Here is a 22,562-nt window from a genome sequence, read left to right on the forward strand (position 1 = left end):
TTCCTTCCCTGAAACTGCATTGAAATCTAAACCCAATTGGCATCTCTGGCCACATGTCAGTCCCTGGTAAATGGTACCCTAGGTACCCAGGGCCTTTTCACCAGAGAAGGCCCCTAAGGGCTGCAGCACTTGCCCTGAACACGAACACACACACCATCCCCCCTCTAGCTGGGTGCCCTATGCCAGTGGTGTGGGTACAGGTGCATGTGCCCCTATAGTACCCAGGTCCATTCCTGGGCACTGTAAGTGCCGTGCTGCCATCCAAGAGTATATGGTGCTGGGAGATCGTCAACACGAACTCCACAGCACCATGATGGCAACACTGAAGACTGAGAAGTTTGGTATCAAACTTCTCAGCACATTAAACCCGCACTGATGTCAGTGTGGGATTTAATTTACAATGCACGACAGAGGGCATCTTAGAGATGCCCCCTGAACCTAACCTACAATCCACGTCTTGTCTTAGGGGCTTCCTAGGCTGCCACACAGCAGACATGTTGCTGGACCCCTGGGTAGACAGCCATCCGCTCTCCTGGGCCTGCAACAATGCACATCCTGGGCGAGGTGCTAGGTCTCCTCCCCCAGGATGGGCAGGGGAAGCTTCACAGGCATGCCCCCTTTGTGAGCTTCTCCAGGCCACTTGCTGTACTTAGCAACTGGCCCCTACCGGTTCTGACCCCCACTCTGGCGGGAAGACTGTGCGGAAACCCCAAGGAAGGAAAAGGGGTGTGCCAGCCTCTGCCAACCCCACCTCTAAGGTGGGGGAGGCGAGGTGAAGCACATCTCTGGGCTCTCGCCATCTTGAAGCTGGGAAGCGCTGCCCAATCAGGACTAGGCTACTGCCCCACTCCCACAGGAGAGTGGCAGGATGGGGGGTGTACCCACCACAGGGCAGGCACCCATTTGTCCCTGCCCTTTACCTACCTGTAACACCCCTAAATTCAGTATTTAGGGGCACCCTGAACCTTCCTTCCTTAGATCCACATTCCGAAACAGCAAAGAAGTTCAAGAAAAAAGAAGACCTGCCGTGCAGCTGCTAACAAGAGGAAGACACCAACTGCTTTGGCCCCAGCCCTACAGGCCTGTCGAACCTGCTCCTGCTAAGCCCCGGCATCTCCAGTGGTCCGCAACTTCACAAACCCCAGAGGACCTGGCTACCTTTTGACTCTAAGCAGCTGGACTCCCACGAGCTGTGGTACTGCTCAAAGCAAGTAACTGACCCCTGGCATCAGCCAGGAACTGCGAACACTGCACCCGCCAAGCCTGGCCTGTGCTGGAGTGGACAAACACCACGAGGACGTACCCCCGGCGACTGTGACCCCGAATCCAGCACCCAAGGACCCACCTCGACTCTCCTGACGAGGCATGCAGCCTCAGAACCAGGGGCCCCTCTAACCGCGATCAGCAGAGGGTAAAATTTCCCGACACCAAAAGGCACCCCGACGCCCTGCGGCCCCCTGTGCCCAACTCCTGGGTGCCTACCTAGCCTCCAACTACCCAACCTACCTCTCAAAGTGGTGGTCGCACCTGAAGAATCTTCGTCCCCGAGCTTGCAGCCTTTGTTCGTTCTTGAGCTTCTCCATTGCAATCCATTGAGCGCCCGAAGGCTCAACAGCACCCTGCACCCAGCGGCCCGAGTGCCCCAGGCAGTGCAGCTTCTACTCTAATCTACTTCCCCATTTGCCCTGAGCAAGTGACCTGGAGCCCAGCTCCCATAGCCGCGTGGACTGCTAGCCAGCAGCCACCAATCAAGGGCCCCCTGCCTACCATAGGAAAGCATTAGGCCTAACTCACTCTGCACCCGGCTGCCCCTGTGCTGCTGAGGGTGTAACAACTGTACTTACCTGACCCTGGGAGACCCCTGAGTCTATGCCCAGAACCTCAACTCTGCCAGTCGAGTACTTGCCCAAAAGCCGATAACACTTTTTTTCTCCATAGGGTAACATTGACTGTTTCACTTGGAAATTCTTCTTCTAAGTGTGGATTTTCTAAACTTTAAAATATTCACCTAAAATCAACCGTGTTAAGAAAATACTCACCTGTTATCAGGAGAGATCCCAGTGCTGGATCTTGGTGCCCAGCACTGACCCTGAAAAGTAATTACAATCGTACTTGCCGCTAACCAAATTTTCTCCCATAGGAAACTATTGACTGTTTTTCTGTGAAATTTCTTTTAAGTGTTGATTTTTGCAAACTACAAATGTTCTTTAAAAATCGCACCAACTGTGAAAACGTAATTACTTACTTGTTTTAGATAAATATCCCAGTGCTGAATATAGGAGCCCAGCACTGGATTACAAACGTAACGAGAACATACTTTACCTATAATTTGAATTTTCGATTTTGCAAACGTACAAATATTCGTTAAAAATTGCCTATATAACAAACATTCTTTCAACTGTTTACAGGTGATGCACCAGTGCTGGATCCAGGATCCAACACTGAGTTAGAAAAAGTAACAATAACCCCACTTACCTGCTAAGTGAATTTCCTCCCATAGGATAACATTGGTGATTCTATGAGAAAGTTTCTTAGCGTCAACTTTTAAAATACCAAAATATTGCTTAAAAATCACTACTGTAACAAACGCTTTTACTCAATTGTTTACAGGAAATGTCACAGGAGTGAATCCAGGATCCAGTCCTGTGGTTAGAAAAGTAATCCTTAGAGTAACTAATTGCATTTAACTAGAAATTCCCATTGAGCTCAATGTATTATTGTTGCCTATTGCAACCACTATAACTTTTTTTATATTCAAAAGTCTATTGTAAAGTATTTATCCAAAGCATCTCAATCTGAGAAAGTATATTTTGATACCTATTGTTGGTTCTAAAATAAAACTACATATTTTTATACAAAAACCATTGGCCTAGAGTTCAGTTATTGAGTGTGTGAGACCATTTGCTGACTGTGTACAACAAATGCTTTACACTGTCCTCTGATACTGCATTACTGCTCGACCAAGCTACCACTTTAGAGAGTAAGGTTATATCTAACTTTAGCTTCTACCAAACATCTGGGGGCGGTGGACTCTGTACACACTGTACCTATTTTGGAACAGTATATACAGAGCCACTTTCCTACACGGTCCGGATCAGCTTGGGGGGGGGGGGGAGGGGCCTTCCTTTCAATGGGCCCACAGACTACCGTGCTCCTGGGACCGAGGAGGCAACTGATGCCGTGGGTCCTTACAGAATGTCAGGCCTTCTCTCCGTATTGTTCTTCACGGGCGTCACAGCGGCGATTTAGCCACCAGGGATCCACACAGCCTCTTTTCAGAGAGCGAGTGGATGGCGCTTGGATTAATAGATGGATGTAAGGGGAATAAGGCAGTGGTTCTCTTGAGCCGCTTCAGCAAGGTGCCATCTTCGGCGGTTGGCCTAAGATTTCCTATCCCACTTTGATCTGCCCCCTGGCAAGTTTGTGACTTCCCACACACTGCTGAGAACATTTGGAGACTTATGGACTGGAAGCAAACAAGAACCTGAGACTCGAGGTGTGATCCAGGTACTGGTGATTCTGGGGGCGGCAAGCCACCTTGTGAAATGGTTGTACACAGCTCAGCTGGAGATGGTGAAGAACCCTTTAGAGAACTCTAGGACAGTGGGGAGTGATTTTGAGAAGTGATTTAACGGACTGAATAGAGTAAAGTATTGGGGAGCCCAAAGCCCGTCTCGAGGAATACCAAATTTAAGCTCATTCAATTTAATTACTTGCACATGACCTATCTGACCCCACACAGATTACAGGCCATTTACAGGGGTAATGAATGGTGTTGTCCCAAATGTGGGGAGTCGGATGCAGAGTTTGCGTATAAGGCATGGGGTTGCCCGAAACTGCAGGACTTTTGGAACAAGGTTATATCCGTGATGAATGGAGTGTTGGCTCGCTTACTCCCCTGTACAGTTTAGTTTGCTTCTTGGGGCTATTTCCTAGACCCAAGGCAAAAAAAAAGTAGGTTTAAGATTTGCAGAACTTGCTTTGATCCTGGCAAAGCGACGGTTAGCGTTCAAGTGGATGGAGGAGACTGGCCCACAGTGGCGGCTTAGGAATGAGATGAAGTGTGGGCCAGAACAGAAGAGAGGGCATTCATAAGAGAGGACTCCTGAGGGGTACGTGGTCACCTGCTGGTGGGACTGTGACAGCAGGGGAGAGGGAAACACGTATGACTGCACTGAGACGCAACGAACTGAACATCCTGTGGTATTACCCCGGAATACAGTCACCCTAACGAGGCACACTTTGAAGGAAAATATATGGACATACAAAACCCGTAAGCAGTTGGAATGATGGTTCAAGATGAAGGCTGTCTATAAGTTTACAATATGTGACAATGCAATCATCGGTTAAGTCATTTCTGTATTCCTACCTGTGACAGTGGTTCTTTGGTCTCAGGAAACGTACTGAGTATGCGAGATGTAATGCACGGAAACACACCACCACTCTTCCTACCTGCTATCAGTTTATAAGCACACAGGTTCCGTTTTACAGAGGATCAAATGGATATGTTTATGGCTTTTGTTCGTTTTGGAAGGATCGCTAGTGACAACAGTCCTGTGACATTGTTCAAGAGGTTAGTCAGCCACCATTTTAACAACCAGAACCCTGTCCCACAATAGTGTTGAGGTGACACCACCTGTCTATTTTGCATTTGTTTAGTCCTAAATGGAGTGAGATTATTCTCTACAATGTGCTCTAGCCCTCACTCCTAAATACTTGAGTTTATTATTTTTCCATTGAAAATTATATCCTGCAGTAGAAGCCAGTGTGGTGGCTCTAGGCATGGGAATTGTCTCGCCTTTGTTCCAATTCACTTTATTGCCTAAAATATGGGAAAATTCATGTGCCTCTTGAGAAAGATTTGGACAAGTTTGTGACAGTAATATTTCATCCACATAAACAGATTCTCAAGGGCACCCCTGGTGTGTTTATGGTTATCTCCTTGGTATGAAACCCACTTGGGCTCAATGAATGAGGGATGGTATGACCTGCTTGAGTCTGTTCACTAGCAGTTAAATATTAATATTGAGCACGAAAATGGGGTGGTAGTTACCACTTTTAAGAAGATCTTTATTTGGTTTCAGGGAGACCAACATCCTGGTGCTTTAGTATAGGGCAATTATGATGTGTCTGGAATGATTTTACTCTTTCGTTATTTCTCCATTTAGTAAAGGCCTTCAATCATTTAATGCTGGGAGATACAAGTTCTGAAAAAAACCTTTCCTCTGCCTGTATTGCCCCATCGGATTCTGATCAATAAAGAGTTCGGTAATAGCAAATGTATTTGCAGTTTCCTAGCGAAGTTGCACCATGATGTCTGCAGAATTGTATGTGGCATGTATAGCTGTTGGAGCTTCCCTTTTTGTTTCACTGATGGCATCCAAATGTCTCTTTCACCGGTTCCTAGTGTCTGTCTGAACAGGGCATATTCCGCTTAGCTTTTGTTATGTGCAAGGTGTTCAAAGGCAATTTAGCAATCTCCAATTGAATGAGTTGTCGGTATCCGTAAGGTGGCGTATATCCCTCTACAACTCTAGCTTTTTTTAAATAAAATGTTTTTGGTGATTTATTCTTTGAACAAATCGGTGTAATGAGTATATAAGCAAGTCAGAACACGCACCCCCCGTCGGACATGAACAGCATTTTAATGATTCTGAATAAATCCACTCCCTTTATATCAGGATTATGACCTGTAAGCCTGTCTCATTGTCCCAATGCCACCTGAAGCTGGTGTTCCCTCAAGTAGGTCCACAGTAAAGCACCAAGGAAGTGTTCAAACAACAATCAAGGAACACACACTTCCTGTGGTGGTACAAAACGTCAATTTATACCCAAATGCAGTCTACTGTAATCTAGTGGACTAGTACTGAGGAATTTCTGTCCTTAAAAAGGGGGGGGGGGGTGCGGGAAATAGAGGCACGTAGTAGTGTCTCTGGAACCACTGAGGGGAAGGAAAGTAAGGGGGAGCTCCCAACATATGCCCTCCTTGCCTGGAGAAGGGGAGAAAGAGCCACAGAAGCCTCACCCCACCACCGATCATACACTGTAGTAAGATTGCAGGCCAGGAGTACGTCTGCCTCCCCTGCCAAGAAGGCCTCTAGTAGTTCTAGCCATAGTCCGGCAATGGGTTTCCTCCGCGCCTCTCCTTATTTCTTAACCCTGTAGCTTCCACTCTGGCTCACAACCCCAGTGATAATCGCCAACAGGTGTGTGTGTCCTCCCACGACCTCCAGTGGAGCGATAGCTCCCGTTTTGCCATGTCCATGACTAAATATAACAGTCTGTCAGTCAACCTTTTGTAGCTTCTTTTGGTAGACCCCCAACAGGAAAATATCTATGGGGTGGATGCTCCACCTGTTGTGTGCACCTCCACATTAGCGATTACTAAGTGCCAAAAATGCTGGACTGTGGGGCAATCCCACACCATGTGCATGAATACCTAGCATCAAGCACACACCTAGGGCACTGCATGTGCTCTGTTTGTCTTACAATGTTTATTTGGGGGGGGGGGGGGGGGTCCGTAGGTGGTATGTCTGTAATTGAATTGCATATATTTGAAGTGGGTATTGTGTAAGACATGAACCTGTTCCAGTGCCATCTTCCACTCCCTGTCTTTGAACCTCCTACCCAGCACTGCTTCCGACTACTCTCGCCTGCGGGGGAGTTTTAGTGGTCATTTTCACTGCCGATTTATAGAGCCATGAAATCAGTTTGCTGGTGTGCCCGTGGGTCAGTAGAACCTGTAGAGCCCCATGTGTCCGTGGCTTCTCCCCTGCCGATGAGGCTTTCAGGGCTGCTCCATACGTGAGAAATTGGGTCTCAGGCAGTCCCTCTTCCAATACTAAGTAGCCCAAAGTGCATAGCGTGCCCTCAGCATAGCAATCTCCCAAAGATTCTATACCTGGCACTAGCCACTGTTCCAGCCTTTGTTCTGTGAAGTAGCCCTCTCTCCAGGCTGAAAGGCCCACTAATGGGATCGCTGTAGCATATAGCACGGAGTGGTGCAGTCACGCTGCCAAGGCCCTCCAGCATCTCACTGCAAATAGTCTAATGGGTGAGTGGTCCCATCAACCAAGCCACAAGGGAGCACCTGCGCCAGGGATCTGTGACAACCCCCGATGTCCCTGGGGACCCCTAGACCTCCACTCCTGGCGGGCCGGCATAGTGTTGCGCTAGATAGTCTATTGTGCCCCCCGCCCTGAAATACAGCCTCTAGGGTCTGAAACCAACTCCGGGGGGGATCCAAATCAGAATCCTCACCATTTTAGTAAGCACTCCTCTAGACATAGTGCGGAGTTTCAGGGACTGTGATTTTGACCAACCCCTGATTCCTCGATGCACTGATCCCAGATTGGCGTTCTTCGTGTTACACACTCACTCCCAGGTATTTCAGCTGTGTTGGCACCCATTGGATATGGTGGTCTGTCGCAGAGTGTGACGCTTCGGCTTGACAAGGAGACCATGAGAAGGCAAATGTCTTTCCCCAATGTCCCATTGCCTCACCCAAGTCCTCTAGCATCGACATTCCTCCCTGTAGTCCCAATGCCGGACGACGGAGCTAGACCAACATATCGACGGCATATAGGTCCACTGTGTACATAATTTGCCAGTAATAACCACCCAGGGTAATCTCTGTCTCATAATACTGGCAACAGGTTCCACCACCAGTGCAAAAAGTATTGGGGAAAAGAGGGCACTTGTGGATGATACCTCCACCCAGACTCTAGCCCAAGCATCTGTGTCAATAGTGAAATCTATCAACCCCAAAGCGGACCCCAAATTCATGCGCTTCATTACTTACTGCAAGTATGTCTAGACCATGGATACTCTAAATACAGCCCGGGGGCTGCATGCGGTCCCCCTGACCTTTACACATGGCCCTCTGATGAACAGGAGCACTGGGCGGCTGTTTCCTCCACTGAGCACGAACCATTACAAAAATATTAAATGGATATGCAATTATTTTTTCAATGTTTATTAGTGTCAAAGCAACTAAGTAACTTGGGGGTCCTATGCATAACTTTAGGAACATTCACTTTAAAAGACATCTTGCAGCAAAAGTGTAAAATTGAGTCTCTTCAAAATTGAAAGTGTATTTAATTAACATGCAGAACCTTTTCACCTTGGTATAATTCTGTGCATCTAGCATTCTTAATTAAAAAGTTTTCAAACATGAATTTTCTAACATTAATTCTTCCCCCTACCCTGACCATAAAGCCAATTGTGAACTAAAGAGACTAGTCAAGTGCTCTTTTTGGTTGGCTTAGGTTCCTCTTATACACGAATAACATAGTTTATTACATCAAACACAGGAGCAGGTTTTGTGCAGTGCACGCCATGAAATGATGTCCCCTTATATGTGATCATGAAGGAAAAGGAGTGAATGTGAAATTGCCTAGGATCACACAATTTGGAAAAGTGGGGTTGCCAGGATTAGTCTTTAGGTTTTCTGGTTTCACATTGTTCACTCCAGCCACATGTATATCCTTCGCTTCGCCTACCCTAACGCCAATCCCCCGCCACACTGTTGCCCGACCGCCAGCCCGCTGACATCAATGCGGCCCTCTGGCACGTCACAGACCAAACCTTCTGGCCACTGGGAAAATGTTTGCGAGTACCTATGTTCTAGACCAATGTGTCAAAGGCTTGTGTGTCTATGGAGAGGGCTTAGTGCCTCTTGTGCATACCCCTCTGGCATCTCTCCCATGATTTGGAAAAGTTGACGGATATTGAACAAGTTGCTGCGCTGCGGGATAATGCTGTTCTGATCGCTATGCACGAGGGTGGGCAGATGGTCATGCAGCCGGTCCGCAAGATTTTACTCAATATTTTAAAATCTTTTTGACAAATAGCGACCTATAAATCCCCCTACATCATAATCTCCTCCCCGGCATAGGCACAGACCAAATCTGATCCTCCTGAGACTAGGCCGGTATGGGCCCCTCTAGTGCATGGGCATAGAGCTCAGTAAGCCCGGGGCCAGGTCTCCCACGTATGTTCGGTAAAACTCTGCTGGTATGCCTCCGTGCCAGGAGTTTTCCCGCCAGCTAAGTCTCTAATGGTAGCCCTGACTGTCTCTTCTAATATGGGTCCTCCCAGAGCCTCTTGATGATCTGCCTCGAAGCGCGGGAGCGGTTCCCTGTGCAGAAAACCGTTCATTACTTCAGCTCCAGGCTCCTGTAGGACACTGTATAGACCCTGGTAATATGAGAAGAATGCCAGTATCTCGTCCTAAGTATGTACTAGGTTTCCCCTGCCATTTCTGGCGGGCAATAGCGTGGCTGCGCTGGTCTTCACATAGCCAGGCAAGTAGCCTCTCTGCTCTGCCCCACTCCGCATGGGAGTTGCCTACATATGTAGAGGGATTGAGTGCACTGCTGTTCTGTAGTCACTGCAATCTCCTCCCGGTGTTGTAACAATCGAGGCTGTGCTGTCTGATCAGTCAGAAGGGAGTTCCCAGTGCCAGCTAGTTTTTCTTGCATTGTTAGCCTGTTGGACAGAGAACTGCGCAATCCCACGGATTGCCCAATGCAGAATCACTTGACCACCACCATAAACATTTACCATTCAGTCCCCACGTTCCCCGCTAAGTCGTTGTTCTGAGTAAAATAATGGCTCCCTGAAGGTGGGTTCCATTATGGAGGACGTTAGTTTTCACGAAGGGGCACCTCCCCAAGCCTGATCAAGCAGCACTAGGTCACGATCTGACAGTGTGAGGGCTAGGTGCTCTTCTCTGGAGACTGCCCCTTTTTATAGCCGGCCTGCACAGCTAGCTGTTGAGCCTCACATGTGGGTTGTGCACCAGTGAAAAGTGTGTTCCCTCGTGTGTGTGTTGTGCTCGCACCACACATCCAACAAGGCCCACTGGGAATAGCACCCGCGGAACTCTGCATCGACCCTAACTGTTGGGGAGCCTTGAAGAGGTGGGGTCTTCTACAGTGTTAAAAGCCCATCCCAAGAGCAATGGCACCCCTGATGCTTGCACCAACAGCTGTGTCAGGGAGTCATAGAACAGCATGTGGTTAGCGTCCTGGGCATATATATGCTGCCCAACACCAGCTATGTTCTGGTGAGCCCGCCCATGAGGACATCTCTCCTCCTTGTTACTGTGAGTGGACAGAGCTAGAGATGTCCCCGACCTGATACGCATCTTGACTAAAGGACAAATGGGTTGCTGCACACATCCGGCCTCTCTCAATGATAACTCCCCAGTACAGCGTGGCAACTGCCACCCATCCAGATACCTACTTTCAGAACGCAATCAACGCAAGAACCCTGCTCGGGTCCACCTCAGAGTATGGCACCTTAAAGGTCGTCCGCGAAGGGATCTGTAGGGTGAAGTTTGGACCCCTCTCCTCGGATACTGTGCCTGGGGAGCTCGGTGCCGTGGAGTCCCTTTCCGTGTCGGTGTGTCTCAGGGCTGCAAATTGATTAGCAGTCTCAATTGCCTCCAGACAGCCCTGTGTGGCCTGTGCTTTCGAGGGTCCACTCACACGACATATCTCAGCTTCTGCGTCTTTTTCTCTGAGCCTTTAGAGGCCTGGTGCTATGCTGTTTGACTAGTCTGGCTGAGATCCTGCTAATCCGGACCCCAGTCTCTGTGCTTTCTCCCCTAAATTGGTATGGTAAGTACTTGGGTACATCTCCGGTTGGACACTGGTGTACCCTTATCAGTATTGGGTACTCCAGGGTTTCCCCATCGGCTGAAGCATGCATTATGCCACCCATGGGAGACCATTCAAACTGTAACTACAGGACTGCCATTGCAGCCTGTGTAAGCTGGTGCTAGCACCGCTTATGAAAGATATAGGTTTCCTTATATCTAAGGTCCCTACACTTAAACCTATAAGTAACCCCTAAAGCAGGCCGTTCAATCCTGAAGGCAGGGTGCTCGGTTGTGTGAGGATACCCCTGCATGAGCAGGACACCCCACAACCTTCCGAGTCCAGTATCCAGAGTTGTAAGTGCATCAGCTATTACGATGCATCGAGTGGCGATGCATCATTACGCAATGACCATTTGATATCAAACATGTTGGGATCATACCCACATGGTGTGGGGGTATGATTCCATGCACTGCAAATCTCCTCTGGGAGGCCCTCAGTGCTTCCTGTCACAGGGAGCTGTCATCACCTCCCAGACAGGGTTTTGTGTATTGGGACCGAGAAGGAGGACTTGACAGTTTGCAGTTGCCTCCCGCTCTGGCGCTATACTGAACAAAGGACATGGGAGTGTCTGTCCCCTCCCCTGGGAGGGAACCTTAAATCGTCCCAAACCTTTCCTTAGGATACTTAAGGGTTTACCCGAGGGTTGTTCTGTAGATTAATCGTGGGACAAGATTAATTTAAAGAAACCACTTCGACAGTCAGGGCACACTGGACTTTGGTCTGGGCATCAGGACTGCAACTGGGAAGACTCCTGATCTCGTTGGCCTGCTAGTCTGCTGCAACGTCCATACCTGTGCTCCATACAGGAACCTTCCAAGGCTTGTGGGCATCCAAGACACCTGAAGGAATCTTCCTTTAAGTGAAGGAGTCACTTCCCTGCATCTGCATGACCGGTCTGCTGAGCCTGGGCTCCCACAGACTCCAGCAGGCTCAGCAACACAGGTGGGGGTTCTTCACATCCCTAGAGGCCTGCCCTGTCCTCATCAAGTTCGAGGCCAGTATCCCTTGTCGGAGCCGCAGGAACTGACCCCCTGTGCACTGCGTCGACTTGCAGTAGCAAAGGCTTGTTGGCTTCCTTCCATCACGATCTTCAAGCTCCAAGTAGCCTCAAGCTTCTCCTGTGACTAAGATCCTCGTCCTCACTGCATCATTTGCATCATGGGCCTGCATCTTTGGTGAGCTGTTCCTGGTCCTTTTGCGACTTCAGTGCCTCTGGCCTGTGAGTCCTTTTGAGGGTCTCCTTTGATTTCAGCAGGTTCCCCTGATTGCTCTGGGCTTGCCCCAACTCCCCTGCTTGAGGCAAATCACCTGGACCTTGCTTGTCACGACACTGTACCTTCTTCACTTTCCACGTTGGTTGCAGTTGCAAAGGCTTGTTGGTGCTTCTGACGGATACTGACCCCATAACTCTACATCTGACGTGGGACAGCTCTTGAACGGCTCCTTTTCTTTTTACAGCATCGCCAGGTCTGCACAGCTGCAGTTTCAAGGTCATCGTCACCTCTCCTGCAACACTCTACTTGTGTGGGCATTCAACTTCCGGACCTCTTGGTCCCTTCCAAGGGGGATAGACTGTCCCATCTGCTTGCAGGTATTTCTCATCCTGAATCCACCTTCGGGTTCCACCGGACACTTTCACCTTCCCCAGCAGCGGCATCTTCTTGAAGTCCTCCAGTGAGTTAGACGGCGGTTTCCGATGCTACTTCACACCTATGCACCCGACTTCCCTGTGTAGGTATCCTAGTTCCTAGGGTATCCTCGGGTGGGGTGGCTCTCCAACCTTCCAGGGGGTTTCATTAGGGTCCACTGGGAAGGGCCCTTCTTTAAAATTGCAACCGCGACTTAACTATTGACTTGCATTGATCCCGCTGTCCTGTTTCCACTCTACACAAGGCCTCTGTGGGGTTCCTGGTTACTTACCTCTGGTGGTTCCTTGGGTCCCCAGCACTTCTACGTCTTCTAACTATAACCTCGACTCTAGTCGTGGTTCGCATACCGCTATTTTAGTATATGGTTTGGTTCCCCCCCCCCCCCCACCCGGCGACCACTGTGAACTCGTGCTACTTACCTGTTTCTATTGAATTGAAAAGTTTTGTGAGCATTGTGTATAACTGGCTAGGAGATATCTGCATGTCAGTGAGTGTCTTATAAAAATATTTATTATAAATACACGGTGTGGTTCTTTTTTACATCATCTATAACTGTAAGATTATGTTCTGGTAAAACGAGCTGCTTTACACTACTGGACTAAGCCTGAAGGCTGCTTTCCACAGTTACCATTAAGAGAGCTTTCTAAGGTTGTATAAGACCACTAAAATCACCATACGGGCTGTCTGGATTAGTGCTGGGCGCCCACTTACATAAGAGTGCACAATATACTAAGCTAGCTTCTCACGTGAAGACACCATCTTTCCTCTAACCTCCCCCCACCCCACCCCCTCCCAGGAGTCCCATGCAGCATTTAGTCATTCAGGAAGGGCTCCCTGGCTTCACTCTCCAATATGCCAGTCCCCAATGTACATGCAAAGGAACAATTGATGAACGTACTGCTGGACAATGCAAATATTCACCCCCCCCCCGTCACAAGAATCTGGGTTAAATCCATCATTCTTTTGCTCACCACACCACCCCAGTTTGGATCCAGCCATATGCAAATCAGTCAAGACCCTGTTCCTTGTGGGAACAGTCCAGCCCGAACTGTTCCCATGAGGCTCAGGGTCCATACTGATTTGCATTTACCTGGTCTGAACTGAGACGGCGAAGTGAGCTAAAGAATGATGATTGATTCAACCCAGATCTGACTGGGGATGAGTGTCTGAAAAGTTTCAGCACTCTGTCCATCTCCTTGTGTTTGCTTTGTTTGCCCTAAGTTAGCAGGGTATGCCTAGATGGGGTCCCTTGCTCACTTTGCCACTGGTTCAAGCTAGCCTGGCTGATGAAGGGTGTTACCCTTAAACCGGTACCAGGATGCTTGTTTCCTGTTCAGGGAAAACCTGGCTTGGCAGTTCGGGCTGGACTGTTTCCATGAGTCACAGGGTCAAAACGGATTTGCATTTACCTGGGACTGAATTGAGGTGGTGAAGTGAGCTAAAGAAGGATGATGGATTCAACCCAGATCTGTGACTGGGGGTGAGTGTGTGAAAAGTTTCAGCACTCCGTCCATCTCCTTGTGTTTTCATAGTCCCCAAATGCACAGCAGTAGCCCTGCTGCGTCTGTTGACCTCCTTCAGAGGCAGCACAGGATGTTTGGGGGTTCCAGTCACCTCTGACCTAATTTTCCTTCTCCTAGGCAGCAGGGATCCCTTCACCCCCTCTTACTGGCTCTCCAAAAGCTCTGGGGGGGAGCCGATTAGTCAAGGGTCTGGCCACTGTGTCAAAGAGGGGCCCGTGTCTCTAGAGAAGTCCCCTCAACCTCAATCCCACTGGTGGGGCCCACAGCTGTCTGTCCCCTTGTAGGTGACTAGAGGTGGGCTGCTGTCACCAATTAAGGGCTGCTGCTCGTTGGGGTTTACAAGCCCCCCACGCTCTGGCAACCACTGACCATCTCTGGGGCCTCCAGCTCCCTTAGGGCACTCTGCTGATTCCCTTTGGTCCCCGGTGGGCCCCCACTGTGACTCCTACTCTCCATCTTGGCCCCGCAACAAGGCCCGAATCACAACCGGGCTCCTCAACTTCGCTCGATACCTGCTGCCATCATCTTGGGACCTCTCATCAGGCGCCTACAATTACATCCCCATCGACCCCACTGCTCTGGGGACGTGCCAGGGCCTCCTGGTCTCTTCAGGCGCTCTGAGTCCTCCTGATGACCCCGAATCTGTTGGATTCAGAGCGGCTGACGAAGAGCAGCTATAGGGTGCCGCCATCTTGAGAGACCACCAGCCATGCCCCTCTACTATTCTACCTGATTCATTTTCTGTCCTATACCCATTTATTCACCATGGCAGAGTCTCTCATTGTCTGACCCCATAACGTAGACTTTCCAGCCCAATTTGAATTGAGACTATGATGCCATTTATTCTCAGATATTTCTTAACTTGGAATCTTTTCTGCTTCTTTTCCACGAGTAGTTTATTTTGGAAAATAGTTCATCACCGTGTTTTCTGTACCGAGAGGGCACGTCCCCGAGTTCTTTCAGGAATTTAGAAGCAAGGCCTTTCAATGAGTTTCCAAATTACTGGAGGGCTCATCACCCAGGGACGTAGGAATTGCAATAGTCTATCCTAGATTGTATTCTGTGGGCAAATTCTTAGTGTGTTTTCCCTTTCAGTCTGTTATATGGAAGGCCATATATCTACGGTCATAGTCTCCCATTATGTCCTTCAACATTACCTTGCCTTTGTGGCTTGGTCCATCTATTGTACCGGTCTTCCCAAAAAATGCATCTTGGTATAGAATTAAATCGCCCAAATGATTGTGCAGTTCAAAGTTCATTTATGATTGTAGACCGTCTGGGTCCGAACGGATAAGCCTGGTCACTTGGGTAATCGATAATTTGGGAACTACTTAGTTTGGTGACCAGAACACATCTTCATAACTCTGGGTAACTGCAAGAATGTCAGAAAGCGCAACAAATTGTCAATTTACCATTTGTCATACCCCTACAACACTACTGGTTTGTATTTGCCCTATGCTGTCATGAACGTATGGTGCGCAGTAATCCACCCCAGGGTGTCTCACACTCAGAATTCATGTTTGTCACTGTTATTACCCGACTTATGTTGTGCGTGAACTTTCCTGCAGGTTACACAGTTGTGAGAATTTGCAGTTTTCTTCATGTGCTATGGAAATCCAGGAGGGTTGAGAGCTGACTGTCTGCTTTGCTTTGTTTAGTCTGTGACCATCTTTAGGCTGCAGAACTCTTGGTCATTTAGCAGGCTGTCGGGCAGGTGAAACTGTAACACAACACCTTCCAATGCGCACTTTTCTAAGCTTTGAATGGGTAATTCTATCTCTTACACTGTGGCCAAAGTCTGCTAGATCTATTTTCCAAGTAGATGGTTTTGGTATCTGCTGAGTAGACCCATGTTCACGCAGTGTACATAATTCACCAGTGCAGACTCACTGCTCCAAAAGAATAACTTCTGAAAGTGGTTTGATAACCTGTCAACATGCATGTTTTCATGTTCTGCATTACTGTATACATATTTTTAATTTGGCTCCGGAGCAAGTGCAACTTGTGACTGTCATTTATTTAGGTAGAATATCTTGTGACATTGGAGCCTGTTTTAATATTTTCAGACGTCTTGATCACTTCTACAGTTACTTTCTATTGTTGAATCTGTTTTCCCCATGACCTTACCTCCCCAGACATTTGGGTGTGCTCATTACCCCTTCTCTGTATTTACTATACTTATTTTCTATTGGTGTTCTTTTATGCTGCAATAATCTTCACTAACGAACATTTTAGTGGGTGCCAGTTTAATACATTGTGTTTCAATATAGCCTACCACAGCTTTGTCTTTAAGTTGCATTTATATTGCTTCCCATATTTCTTTCAAGCAAATTGAACAATTGTGGCCCCTTTATTTTATTCATAAAGGTTCAATGTATCATTGCCTGCCTACACCAATCTGCAAGGGAGTTGCAGAACAGCCTCATGTTCATCGATCTGTGAGTCACAACTCCTTTTTTAAAGCTGTTATGACAAGTGCTTGATTATAAAATTGTCATCAGTGAATAAAACTTAGTATCAAAAAGTTGGCATTATGCTCTTTTCTGTATCATTCCTCTGACTTCTTACTGCAGGTGTGGGCAAAGCCACTTCTTTTCACACCTTCAACTGTGAGTATACGAATCAAATGATGAGCTCTCGAAGAATGCAGATGGCATGTAATGTTGGATGGTCAGTATGCAGTCTCCAACATTTGTCAGATTTGTGTGCTTCGATAAAATGACCCTTCAATGCTGCATCACTTTGCGAACTGGTTAATGGTTAGACGACACTTAGCTTTGTCTTTTCAACCACTCATTCCAAGCAAGTCAGCCTAATGTAATGTACAGTTTCATGTAAATAATAGTGTCCCTTTGAGAAACGAGCATAGATTTTTTTTTTTCTTAGTTTAAAAAGAATTAATGAATTTCAGTACTTTCACCTACATATGTTTCCCATACCTATGTTATTTATTTGCACAAAACTAGTTGAGTGTGCTGCATACCCGTCAAACTTGATTCAAATTCCAGTTTGAACGACTCTGAAACTCTTCACTTATCACATGCCCTGAGCAAGCGGCCCGGTCACTCTTGTTCAGGACTGACTTTATAAAAGATGCCTCTCAAATATTCTGGTAAACCAGTGTTCTAAGACCATATACACCTGCATCAAAATAGGTCTGCAGAGGATGCGAATACTTTTCGGCCCTGGCTTCTGTGCTCTGTAGCACCTTCCTCTCTCTCTCATCAGCCAGCTGACTCAATTAAAGTGTGTATGTGTAGTGCCCACTAAGACCATTGTAGTCTTTTGTCGCTGACCTCTGTACAGCTTAGCCAAGCAAGTAAGATGTTAGCATTTTCTGAAGCTGGTAAGTGTGATTGAAGCTTGATGTCACACCGAAGGGAACTGCATAACAATGGAGCCTACACCTAAAATGAACTGTTAACCCTGCGTACTGAAAATAGTACTTGGGGACCAATCACAGCTCTTGAGTATACACCCTGGTGCATGGCTTTGAAAGAGATGGCTCTTTTAGTGATTCAGTGCCATTTTTTAAATACAGGCCACTGATTTTTTTTGTTGTTTTAAATGTAGGACAGTATGAACAATCCATAAACCTGTATGTTTTCGTTATTTTTTTTTTTTCTGCTCAAATAATGCCAGCTTTAGCCTTCTGTGCACATTTGAGCCTAGCCAGGAGGATCTTACGCAGGCTGGCGTATAGTGCATTGCAATATTAGAAACAAGTTTTCACTGCTGCACCTACTACCATCTCATCCTTCTTCTGAAAAGAATGTGCTAGAATACTTCTGTTAATCAGCAAAAAGCAATTTATGACTGCTGCACTAACTTTTTTGCTGAAGAGGGTTCACTGCATCAAATGGTGATTCTAAATTCTTAACTGTGTTTCTAGATAATGCAGCTTAGAAGTTTTGGATTTGTCTAGGACCATCAAAGATGACCTATCTTCTGAACCAAAAATATAAATTAGTTAGTGCATTTGTATGCATCCAATCTTTCATGACATTGTGGAGGTGCTCCAGATCTTTTGCGTCTCTGAAGAAAAAATAGATCTACCGGTCATCATCTTAGGACTGAAGTTCCACTTGGAAGTATTAAGGCAGGTCAGATGCAGGTAATAAATATTTTTTTTTAAAGGAGAGTCCCTGCAGGTCTTGTAGAGCGAAATTATTCCAGCTGAAATTTGTTGGCTAAAAAGACTTGAAACATCTGAATAGTATTTTACAGTGTTCCTCATAAAGTGAACAAGTGCTCAAGAAGAATTGCACGAACCAGTGTCTAGATCCATCATTACAAGATTTGATTCCATCCCCACATTAGTATGTGTCTTCGAAAAGCCTAAAGGAGAGCTTCCCCCCCCTTCATCTTGTTCAAAGGTAAAAAGCCAGACTAGGTTGGAGAGAAGTAGAACTGAAATTGTAAAATGTTCGAGTTGTACAGCCACCATTTAAAGGATCTCTGCAATCACTGGGATGATTTTATTGGCTGAATGTCGTCTGGGTCTGTGGAGGCAGATTGTTATCTGAGGAGGAGGTAGAGCTGAAAAGGCCTTTCTATAGCTTTGAAGGGATAAGGAGCAAGTGTTGGATAAGTTGGTGATCTTTATTGCTTGAGCAAAGCGAAATAAGTATTGCTTTACCAGTCAGACTGGTGCAGAGTCAGTCTGTATCACTTTCTTTTTTTTGTGTTGAAATTTTTTATTAAAGTTTTGTAAAACAAATACATCAAAGCATAAACAACAGAAAATGAAGAGAAAATAGATCCATGTTGAGAGAAATAGTGCAAAAAGATACTGATGAATAAATATTAGATAAATATGATATAAATATGCATTTAAATATATAAATACTAATTGAAGTAATAATTATGTCAAGACATAGAATGATATATTATAAAGAAATAACCTATAAGGGGAGGAAAAAGGGAAGGAGCTTAGACAATAGAAGTGCAGGAAATATAAATAAATAGATAAAACAAAGGTAAAATGATTAGATAAAGACGGATGAACACTGTAGCGAATAAAACAGAGAGTACAGAAGACAAGAAAAGAAAAGAAATAAACAAAGGACAAGAGAGGGTAGAAGCAGATTAATGTGCTTGGATAGAAGTAGAAGCAGGGGAGTTAGCAGAATTTGATTTAAGAAATGGAGACCAAATTCGGAGAAAGGTGTCAGCTTGATCCTGAAGGTTATAGATTGTGCGTTCATGTGAGGCAGTCTGTATCATCGCTACCAACCAATCTTCCTGAGAGGGAGGCAAAGATGATTTCCAATGACGCAGGATACATATTTTAGCAGTAGCCAGTGAGATATGAAAAAGACGGAGTTGTGGCTTCGAGAGCTTTGGGGAGTGGCGGACATCATGCAGGAGGATATTAGTTGGTGTAAGTGGCAATTTTAGGGGCATAGTGGAATTCAAAGTAGTACCAATGTAAGCCCAATAAGATCGGATACTAGGGCAATCACAAATGATATGAGTAATATCGCAACCTGAATTGGAGCATCTCCAGCAATTGGAATGGGAAAGAAGGCCAGCTTTGTGCAATTTGACTGGAGACCAGTGCCAATCGTGTAGTATTTTAAAAAGACAAAATTTAAGCCTTGATTCACGGGCTCCCTTGTTCAAATTCTCCAGAATCAGATCCCATTCAATGTCAGAAAAGGAAATTGAGAGGCGAACTTGCCATTTACGCTGAAGATCATGTGAAAGGGGTTTAGAGAAGAGGTGGGACGATAAAATTTTATATATGCCGGAGGTAACACCTTTAAATTTCCCCCAAACGTGCAAATAGGATAAAATAGGGGAATCTTGTAATATCCATGGCGGTGACCCCATATGGATCTTCAGACATTGCTGAAGCTGGAGGTATTTAAAAGAATGGTGTAGGGGAAGATCAAATTCTACTCTTAGCTGAGAGAATGGCTTAAAATCCCCATCATGCAGAAGCTGATCCGGATAAAGGACACCTGCAGCACGCCATTCAGGCCAGGATAACATACGACCATTGATACGAATGCCCGAATTATTCCATAGGGGGGCTTTGATATGAATTCTTGGATTCGAACCCAACAGCCTATGACTTCTCTGCCAGGATTTATGCATGGCAGATAAAATCGGATTTTTCGGGTCAAGACGGCTAGTGCCACTACCATACAAAGGAGTAAGATTCGATTCTGAGGATAGAAGATGTCGTTCTATTTGGACCCATTGTGGCAAGTCTTAAATACCAGGTAAAAAATATGAGAGTTGGGAGATATGTAACGCCAAGGAGTAGTGTTCAATGGATGGGAGACCAATGCCACCAGATAACTGATGAGCCTTCAGCTTAGTTATGGCAAGACGTGGCTTGGCATTACCCCAAATGAAGGTTTTAATCTGGGCATCTACTGATCGGAGTAAGGATAAGGGAATCTGTAGGGGAAGCATGCCTAGAATGTAAATAAATCTCGGAAGAGTAACCATTTTAACAGCCTGAGCCCTACCCCAGAGAGAAAGACCCAGAGCCTTCCATTTATCAAAGTCCCGACGCATTTGGGAGATAAGAGGAGATAGATTATCTGTAACCATGTCCTGTAACCCTTTATTAACTAGGACACCCAAGTATTTGAGGCGTGAGGCCTGCCAACGAAAAGGAAAACCAAAGATGGCAGCTTTTGTGGTACCATTAGAAATGGGTAGAGCCTCACTTTTGTCCCAATTAATCTTATAACCTGAAAAGGAAGAGTAATCATTAATAATCTGAAGAAGAGAGGGGATCGACTGAGGAAGACGAGTAAGGGTGAGTAAAATATCATCAGCGTACAGGTATATTTTAGAATGTCCAATAGGGAGGGGAATACCAGAAACTTCATCGGATTGACGGATGGTTGCAGCTAGAGGTTCCATAGCTAAAAGAAACAGAAGGGGGGATAGTGGGCAACCTTGGCGTGTCCCTCTCTTGATTGTAAAGGTATCAGATAGAAATCCACCACAGTTCACTTGAGCAGAAGGATGATCGTAAAGTAAACGCACTTTATCAATAAATTTTGTACCCAAGCCAAATTTTTCCATGACCGTGAAAAGGTAGTTCCATTCGATGCGATCAAACGCTTTCTCTGCGTCAAGTGAAAGGGCTAACGCATCATCTGTGAGATGTTGAGCCGACCACAGTGCATGGGACAGGGAACGCAGATGATTCCGGGAAGAGCGTCCCGGTACAAAGCCTACTTGGGAATGATGTATCAAAGAAGGTAAGACTTTACGCAGACGAGACGCAAGGATACTGGCCAGAATTTTAATATCAGAGTTCAACAGAGAAATGGGACGATAACTACTGCAAAGCTGGGGATCTTTGCCTGGCTTTGGTAGCACGACAATGATAGCTTTGTTAGAAAGGGAACCCAGTGAAGATGCAGCATCCGCCTCCTGGAATGCAGCATGTAGAGTGTCAATAATATTGAGACCCGCCCAACGATAGAATTCAGGAGGAAACCCATCCTCACCAGGGGCCTTGTGATAGGGCAGAGCAGCTATCGCACTGGAAACCTCATCCCTAGTTATTTCACCCTCAAGGATGGCCTTACCATCCGCTGAAAGAGAAGGGAGATGCACATTCGCAAGGAATGCCGTCATCTTATCCGAATCCATTCGATTATCAGAAGTATAGAGAGATTCATAAAAGGAGGCGAACTCATTGACAATGTCATGAGGTTTTGTGCACAAGTGTCCTTGCGCAGATCTGATGGCCGGAATGGCCATAGATGCCTCCCTTTGACGCAACTGTGCGGCTAATAACCTTCCCGCCTTTTCTCCCTGCTCATAATGTCGACCTTTCATTTTCTGTAAGGCGTATTCTGCCTTAGATGTAAAAAGACTGTTTAAGGCCATTCGGGCTTGTTCAAGCAATTTCCGATTTTGTAGGGACGGAGAGGTGATATATAGGCGAGAATAGGTTTGTATGTCATGTTCGAGTTCCACTTGCTTCCTCGCATTTTGCTTATTAGCGAGTGCTGCATCGCGCATTAGTTGACCCCTTAAAGTAGCCTTAGCAGCAGCCCAAAGAGTCCTGCTGGAAGTCACGGATCCCTGATTATTAGAAAGATAAGTTTGAAGGTGTGACTGCAGTTGGGATTTACCAACAGGAGTTCTGTGGCGCTGAATGTTCATTCGCCAGGGCTTACGTCCAGGATTAGAAAGTCCCAGGTCTAGGGAAAGGAGAACCGGAGAGTGGTCAGACAATGCCGCTTCCAAGATGCAGGAATCTGTGACCAACTTAACTGCATTCTGTGAGATAAGGAAGTAGTCAAGGCGAGAAAACGTACCATGAGTCGACGAAAAGAAAGTATATTCCTTATCCGTTGGGTGACTGATACGCCAATGGTCAACCAACCCGATATCTGACACAATATCGCCTAGCAAAGCTCTATCTGACGCATTACCCCTATCTAATGGACCAGTTTTATCTAGAATAGAATCTTGCGTCACGTTCCAGTCACCACCAATCAAATATTGCGATGCATTAATTTCAAGCAACAATCGGGATAGTTGAAGAAAAAATGTTTTCTTGGTACCTGTAGGGGCATATACAGACCCTACACAAACGTGAGAATCACCAATTTTAAGTTTAGCAAAAACATAGCGGCCATTTACATCTGACCATGTTTTAGAAACAGTGACCGGAAGGGACTTGCGAAGAAGAATTGCAACTCCACATTTGCGGAGGGGGCCTGTGTCCGTGGATTCAT

The 22,562-nt window shown here is 46.4% G+C and overlaps 1 protein-coding gene across 4 annotated transcripts in view; it reads left to right on the top strand.

The window, feature by feature from the left end:
* LOC146789998 (putative RNA-binding protein Luc7-like 1) overlaps positions 1-22,562 on the top strand; it is a 183,268-nt gene that overhangs the window by 22,430 nt on the left and 138,276 nt on the right. For 2 of the 4 annotated variants that reach the window (XM_085628320.1, XM_085628319.1), the window contains exon 2: positions 16,207-16,277. The exons of the other annotated variants lie outside the window; for them this stretch is intronic. The gene's annotated coding sequence lies outside the window, so the exon portion shown is untranslated. The remainder of the gene's footprint in view (positions 1-16,206; positions 16,278-22,562) is intronic. 4 annotated transcript variants of the gene reach the window in all.

Source organism: Triturus cristatus, chromosome 10 (assembly GCF_964204655.1).
Source record: "Triturus cristatus chromosome 10, aTriCri1.1, whole genome shotgun sequence".
NCBI classification, from domain to species: Eukaryota; Metazoa; Chordata; class Amphibia; order Caudata; family Salamandridae; genus Triturus; species Triturus cristatus.